The following is a 7,905-nucleotide window of genomic DNA, read 5'->3' as shown; positions in this document are numbered from 1 at the left end:
GGTTCTTTACCCAGAGAGTGGTGTGGGCATGGAATGCGCTGCCTGTGGGAGTGGTAGAGTCAGAATCTTTGGTGACCTTTAAGCGGCAATTGGATAGGTACATGGATGGGTGCTTAAGCTAGGACAAATATTCGGTACAACATCGTGGGCCGAAGGGCCTGTTCTGTGCTGTATTGTTCTATGTTCTACGTTCTATGTTCTAACATGTTTGACTCTTCACCGATGCCCTCAGAACAACTGAGTTTCTCCAGCACTTTGTTTCTGGGGTTCAGATCTCCAGCACCTACAGTTTATCGTTTTGCTATAGATCCTATGATTTGACTTGGGGAGCGAGAGGCAGCAACTGTGATCAACGAGGATAAAACTCCCAACCATGGAAACAAACCGGTTCTTTATACTTTGCAAAACACTACTGTAAATAAGAAATGCAATTAAGCTAAGTGCAAGGCGGCATATGACTGGCCTGGTCTCAAACTTGCTACTCATCTTTGAGGACTAATCTGTCAGAATTGTGTTTGCTCGTTTCCTTTGAGATCATAGTCCACAAATGTCCCAGTTCCAATTCCTGGGCCCGGCCCGGTTACCACATTGCAGTGGGGTGGGGAGCTTTGTGTCAGCCTGAAGTTTTTGTTAAGAGCAACATTGCGGGTTGAAGTTGACGGTTTTGACTAATATTGTGTCATCAAACTTGGAGGAAATCCTTCCGAATGCATTGACTAACTGGACTGAGCCTGTTTACATGCAGCCCTGTAAGTAGTGCTGTAATATTCTAAATTAGGAATCACACAACACCAGGTTATAGTCGATCAGGTTTATTTGGAAGCACACTAGCTTACGGAGCGCCGCTCCTTCATCAGGTGATTGTGGAGGGCACAATTCTAAGGCACAGAATTTATAGCAAAAATTTATAGTGTGATGTAACTGAAATTATCCATTGAAAAAACCTTGATTGTCTGTTCAGTCATTCATCTGTTCGAATACCATAATAGTTTCACTTCTTTCATGTGTAAATAACAAAGCCTTTTTTTTTTAATAGTTGCATTCCTGACAGTGGCCCACCAAATCACTCATTGTGTTAGTCACTGCACAGTCTCAGCAAAGGAATGAAACTGGATGGACCACATTGCTTCTACCAATGAGCTAGAAAATACAACAACACAAACAGCCCTCTTGACCCTGCAACTTCTGTCTCAGTGTGGGCCAAAACAGCAGCAGCAGAACTGTACTCCAGCCCAATCTGAAATCTCATGGCCTGGTATATTCCCCATTCAACTATTAACATCAAACCAGGGAAATCAACCCTAGTTCAATGGAGAGTTTCACAGGGCATGCTAGGAGCAATACCAGGCATACCTAAAAATGTGGTGCCAACCTGGTGAAGCTACAGTGCAAGCAACACCAAATAGAACTACGTGATCCAACAACCAATGGATCAGATCTGAGTTCTGCCACACCTGGTCAGGAATGCTGATGGACAATTAAACAACTCACTGCAGGAAGCATCAGAGATATCCCCACCCTTACTGATGGAGGGGCCTCACACATTCATGCATCAGATAAGACGACAGCATTTGCAGCAATCTTCAGCAAGCAGTGCCAAGTGGATGAGCCTTCTCCATTTGTCCATGACATCACACTTGTGAATCGCATTGGTAGAAAACGCATTTCAAATCAGATCACGAAATGGACAAGTAGTGTAATGGCTATGGGCCCTGCCAGCATTGTGGCAATAGTACTGATGGCTGTGCTCCAGAACTTGCTGAAAATGTGTTGCTGGAAAAGCGCAGCAGGTCAGGCAGCATCCAAGGAGCAGGAGAATCGATGATGCTGCCTTACCTGCTACGCTTTTCCAGCAACACATTTTCAGCTCTGATCTCCAGCATCTGCAGTCCTCACTTTCTCCTCCAGAACTTGCTGCCCACCAAGACAAGTAGTGCTACAGCACTGGCATCTACCACATTGGGAAATGTTTCCCAGTGTTGTTCAACACAAAAGCGCAAGACACATCCAACCCAGCCAATTTCCCTCCATCAGCCCACACTCGCTCAGCGGTGAAGTGATAGAAGTTGTCATCGACAGTGCAGTCAAGCACATGCTCACAATAACCTGTTCAGTGACATCCAGTTTGGGTTCTTCCAGGGCCAATCAGCTTCTGAGCTTTTTACAGACTTGATTCACAAACTGACAAACAGCTGAATCCCACAGCTGAGGGAAACAGCCTAGTCCCACTCCAAGACCACTATTTCGACTTCAGTGATATCACCTGACCTCCCCACAGTCTCAGCTCATTTACTGAAACTCTCATTCAATCATTTTGTTAACTCTAGATTTCATTATCTAAACCCACTCCTGGCCAGCATCCCACAATCACCCTCCCTATAATCTCCAGAATATTGAAAACTCTACTGCTCAAGTGTTCACTTGTACCAGAACTTACTGATCCATCAAAAGGCTCCCATTTATAACCAACAGCAATTTACTTTCACTCCCTTGACTTAATTCCTGGCTGTAATCACTCTTATCTTCCTGCACCACACACCCTTTCATATCTCAATAACTCATTTTAGTTTAGACTCCCAATGATGTGTTTATTTTTGAGTTCAGCTGTGTGACTGTTTCTATAGATTCCAAGGCAACACGGTCTGGAATTCCCTCCCTGTAAGACCTGCTTTCTTCCTTTAGGTCATTCCTGAAAAATTGCTTATTTCGCAAAGGTTTGGTCACCGGACATAATATTCTCCATCTGTGGCCTTATGTCAAAAGTTCTCAATATTTTTGTGAAATCAAAAATCTGTTGATTTGTAGAGATATCTTCTACTCTTCACTATCTCTGAGTGAATAATCTGTAATGTCTCCTACCCAACCACGTTGTGGGAGCACCTTCACCATACCAACTGCAGCAGTACAAGGAAGTCAAACATCACCTTCTCAACAGGCAACAGAGCTTTGGCCTTGATCACTGGTATCTGTGGAAGAAGAAATACACATCATGTTTCAGGGAGTGCAATATGATTTATAGGGAATGAAAATGGTGCAGAATTTGACTGTCAGAAATGGAAGGAAAATCCACTCACTTATTGGAAAAAAGAACTCTAGACTGTCAAAGATATTGTGGAAAAAATAACCTGATAATGGAGCATTTGGTCAGGGGCCAGGCAGCAGTGGACAACTAATTTGCAAAGAGGTCTGTGAACGTAATAGTAAAATACTACACAGAGCAAAAATACACACGAGAGACTGAGAAAGCTAGGTAACACACAAGTGGACATCAAGTAGCCCAGAGATGAATCAGAGCAATGTTCACTTTTATGATCCCACAGTCAGAGATGTCTCGCACAGAAACAGAGTCTTTGGTCCAACCCATCTATGCCGACCAGAAATTCTAACCTAATGTGTTCCCATTTGCCAGCACTTGGCCAACATCCCTCTGAACCCTTCCTATTCAAATGCCTTAACATCACACCTCAGCCTATGACACTGCAGGGAAAATGGCCCCAGCTTATTATGCCTCTCCCTGCAACTCAAATCCTCCAACGCTGGCAACATCCTTGAAAATCAATTCTCAAACCTTTCAAGTTTCAGTGCCTCCTTCTGATAGGAGGGGGAACAGAACTGCACACAATATTCCAAAAGTGACCTAACCAATGTCCTGTCCAGCTCCTTTACTCAATGCTCTGACCAATAACGGGAAGCATACGAAATGCCTTCTTCACTGTCCTATCGACCTGCGACTCTACTTTCAAGGACCTTGCATTCCAAGGTCTCTTTGTTTAGCAAGACTCTCCAAGACCTTACAATTCAGTGTGAGTCCTGCTCTGATTTGCTTTTCTAAAATGTAGCACCTCACATTTATCTAAATTAAACCCTATCTGCCACTCCCCAGCCCATTGTTCCATCCGATCAATATCCCATTGTACTCTGTGATACCCTTTATCACTTTCCACACTACCTCCAATTTTGGTGTCACCTGCAAACTTACTAACTGTACCGCATCTATTCACATCCAAATCATTGAAAAGAATGACAGAACAAATCCAGAAAAAAAACATCTATTTCTCTGGGTGTGAATGTGCTCTGTGTAAATCGTGCCCTATGTCTCTCTACCAGAGAGGGCTGCACATACATCCCGCTGAACTTTGCCCCCTACAAAGCTGGCGGCTGCACGTGTCCAGTGAATCGTTGCCCCGAATAAAGATGGTGGTGCTTACTCGAGTCAATCGCTGGATGAGGCATTTTCCAGTTTACTGCAAAAACGGAACTAAGTTTCAAATTTGTATTTTCCGATGTGCACCAAATGTCTATAAACCCTCTCAAACCATACCAACACCATTTCCGTCCCGCTTGCTGCTCTTTATTTCTATCTTTACCAACAGCTCTCCCTCCACACATCCCAAACAGACCGCGAGGATGATCACGTGGTATAGTCTAGTCCCGCCCCTCATTCACTCTGATTGGTCGGAGGACCAACTGCCCTGCCAGGTCCTCCAGCTCTGTCCCTGCCTCTCCATTGGTCTGCCGCTGACATCAATCACCCGGGCCCATTGTTGGCTGGAGCATGTGGATTGCCTCGTGGCTTTTGTTGCTGTTCATGAGTTACAAGAGTTAAAAATGACAACAGCATCTCAAAACTACCTGATGAAGAAGCAGCAAATCTAGAGCTTCCAAATAATCCTGTTGACCAATAGCCTGGTGTTCTGTGAATTTTATTTTTGTCCATCCCATTCCAACACCAACACCTCCAAGTCACGAATGAGGGAGGGATGTATAACATAAGAACTAGGAACGGGAGAAGGCCGTCCTGCCCTTCGAGCCTGCTCTGCCATTCAATAAGATCATGGCTGATCATTTCCTGGACACAATCATTTACCCACGTTCTCACCATGTCCATTAATTAATTATTTTTGAAAAAAATCTAACCGAGCTTTAAAAACGTTTTCTGAACTAGCATAAACTACTTCACTGGGCAATGAATTCCATAGAGGTCAAGAAGTTACTTTTCAATTCAGTCTTAAATTTGCTGCCTCTAGTCTTGTGGTGATGCCCTCTTGTCCTGGCTTCACCTTCCAATGGAAACATCTCTCTGCTTCTATTTTATCAATTCCATTCATTATTTTATATGTTTCCATTCTTCTGAATTCCAATGAATATAATCCCAATATACTCAGTCTCTGTTAAGGCAACCCCCTCAACTCCGGAATCAACCTATTTAACCTCCTCTGCATCCCCTGTCGTGCCAGTACATCCTTTCTCAACTAAGGAGATAAAAACTACATGCAGTACTCCAGGTGTGGCCTCACCAGCACCCAAATACAGCTGGAACATTACCTCTGCTTTTAAACCAAATCCCTTCAGCAATGAAGGACAAAATTCCATTTGCTTTCAGAACTGATTGTTGTACCTGGTGACCAACCTTCAAGCAGAAGGATGCTCAGGTCCCTCTGCAGAGCAAATGATGCAACATTTTAACATACAATTATTTATTTTTAAATATTAGTACAACCAAAGAGTATAAACTTGATATTTGCAAACATTCTATTTCATTTGACAGACCATTACCCACTCACTCAATGTATCTATGTTCCTCTGCAAAGTTTCACAGTCCTCTACACGCTTTGTTCCGCTAATCATCTTAGTATCACATGCAAACTTTGGCGCCCTACATTTGGTTCCAACTCCAAATCATCTGTATTAATTGTAAATAATTGCAGTCCCAACACCGATCCCTGAGGCACACTACTTATCAATGATTTCCAGCCAGAATAATACTTATTTATCCCCACACTTTGCTTCCTATTATTCAACCAATCTTCTACCCCTTTAAACCTGCACCCTTATATTCTGCAACAGCCTCCTGCACAACATCTTGTTGATGGTCTTTTTGGAAATCCAGCTGCACCACATCCACTGGGTCCCCATTGTCCACCTTGCTTGAAATGTCTGCATAGAATTCCAAAAGATTGGTCAAGCATGACCTGCCCTTCATGAACCCATGCTGTGTCTGTAAAATGGGACAATTTATATTTAGATTCAATGCTATTTCTTCCTTGATAATAGACCCAAGCATCTTTCCCACTACAGAGAATAAACTAACTGGTTTATAATTCCCCACTTTTTGTCCACTTCCTTTTTAAAACAGTGGCATCACTTTTGCTGTTTTCCAACCTCCTGGGACTGCCACAGAATCCAGTGAATTTTGGAAAATTACTGCCAGTGCATTTGCTATTTTTTTCTGGCATCTCTTTTTAGTACCCTGGGATGCATTCCATCAAGGTCAGGAGACTTTTCTATTGTTAGCTCAATTACCTGCAAACAGTCTAAAACTAGCTGTTCCGTAATCGTGCTAGTTTCCAAATCCTCACCTACCTTTGTCTCTTTGCTCGTTACTGGAAAGATATTAGTGTCCTCCACTGTGATATCCCATAACTAAATGCTTCTTCTTATTTTCCAATGGACCAACATTTACTTTAGCCATTCTTTTCTCATTATATACATTTATATAAAATTTTGCTCTCTGTCTTTATAGTCTGTGATAGTTTATTTTTCTCATGTTCTATATTACTTTTCTTTATAGCTCTTTTGTGGCTTTCTGTCGACCTTTAACATTTTCCCAGCTCTAGTTTCATGCTGTTTTTGGCCACTTTGTACGCCTTCTCTTTTAATTTGATTTTCCAGAACAGCAACCCAATTCTCCAAGCATTTCCCATACTCTTTCCTTTTCCGACGGCACTCTCGACCTGCTTCCTTGTTTTTCATGAGGCGGATCTCACGTTCACGAGTGGTTTCTTCAGCATTCTGGGGCTGGCTTTGCAGGACTGGTGAAGATGCCAGAACCATTCTCTGGTCAGCAGTGGAGTTAGAGGTTGTACGGATTTGATAGGTTTTGACATCTCCAGCAGCACCTTGTCCAAGCACTTGGCTGCCCGGCACAAAGATTTGCGGTCCATCAGGGCTCTGTGCATACTGTATAATGGCTGCTCCAACCTTGGCTGCAGCTGCGTTGGTCATTGTTAGTGTCTGGAGTCCTTGCACTTCATCTGTACCATTGTTGTCCAGCTGAATTGCTTCCCCCTGTGTAATAGCAATGTATTGTCCGCTGCAAGTCTGATAGATGGGTGTCTGCATCGTCGTTGTAGTAATGGTTGAGACTGTCTCTTCTTCTGATTTCTCATCGATTACTTGGCACACTGGGGGGATCAGAAGAATGTTCATTCAGGATTTTCCTGTATGAAGGCCATCTCAATAGAATTTCTCTGTGTTTCTGAGAGTCAGTCATGCTATCCACAGATTCCTGGGAGTCCTCGTTTTCAAGTATAGTAGAAATCTGAACAGTCTCAACTTGAGGGGACTGCGTGACTGAGGACTGAGCTGCTTGGATAACTCCTTGGACTTGAACAGTCTGCCCATTCGGCAATTGCACTAAAGTTACTGCTGGACTTGTTGTTGATTGGATCCCAGGCACGGTTACCTGCATGGTCACATTATATATTAATGGTCTGGATGAAGGGACTGGGGGCATTCCAACGAAGTTTGCTGATGATACGAAGTTAGGTGGACAGGCAAGTAGTACTTACTGAGGAAGTGGGGAGGCTGCAGAAGGATCTAGACAGTTTGGGACAGTGGTCCAGGAAATGGAAGATGGAATTCAATGTGAGCAAACGCGAGGTCTTGTACATTGCGAAAATGAATACAAGCATGGACTACTTTCTAAACGGTGAGAAAATTCATAAATCCAAAGTACAAAGGGATCTGAGAGTGCTAGTCGAGGATTCTCTGAAGGTCAACATGCAGGTTGAATCCGTGACTGAGAAAGTGAATGCGATGTTGTCATTTATCTCAAGAGGTTTGGAATATAAAAGGAGCGATGTGCTACTGAGCCTTTATAAAGCTCTGATTAGTCCACATTTG

At 43.2% G+C, this 7,905-nt stretch overlaps 1 long non-coding RNA gene and 1 pseudogene across 1 annotated transcript in view; both read right to left on the bottom strand.

Moving 5' to 3' along the window:
• LOC122548181 overlaps positions 1–4,242 on the bottom strand; it is a 10,445-nt gene extending 6,203 nt beyond the window's left edge. The window contains exons 1-3 of the long non-coding RNA XR_006311185.1: positions 4,209–4,242; positions 3,075–3,125; positions 2,860–2,966 (exon numbers count right to left, since the gene is read on the bottom strand). This is a non-coding gene — a long non-coding RNA (uncharacterized LOC122548181). The remainder of the gene's footprint in view (positions 1–2,859; positions 2,967–3,074; positions 3,126–4,208) is intronic.
• Positions 4,243–4,528: 286 nt separating this feature from the next.
• Positions 4,529–7,471, bottom strand: LOC122548183 (annotated as a pseudogene).
• Positions 7,472–7,905: the final 434 nt, after the last annotated feature.

The sequence above is a fragment of the Chiloscyllium plagiosum genome, unplaced genomic scaffold (assembly GCF_004010195.1).
Source record: "Chiloscyllium plagiosum isolate BGI_BamShark_2017 unplaced genomic scaffold, ASM401019v2 scaf_2529, whole genome shotgun sequence".
NCBI classification, from domain to species: Eukaryota; Metazoa; Chordata; class Chondrichthyes; order Orectolobiformes; family Hemiscylliidae; genus Chiloscyllium; species Chiloscyllium plagiosum.
The sequence above is the reverse complement of the archived record's forward strand: the minus strand, read 5'-3'. Positions and strand labels throughout refer to the sequence as shown.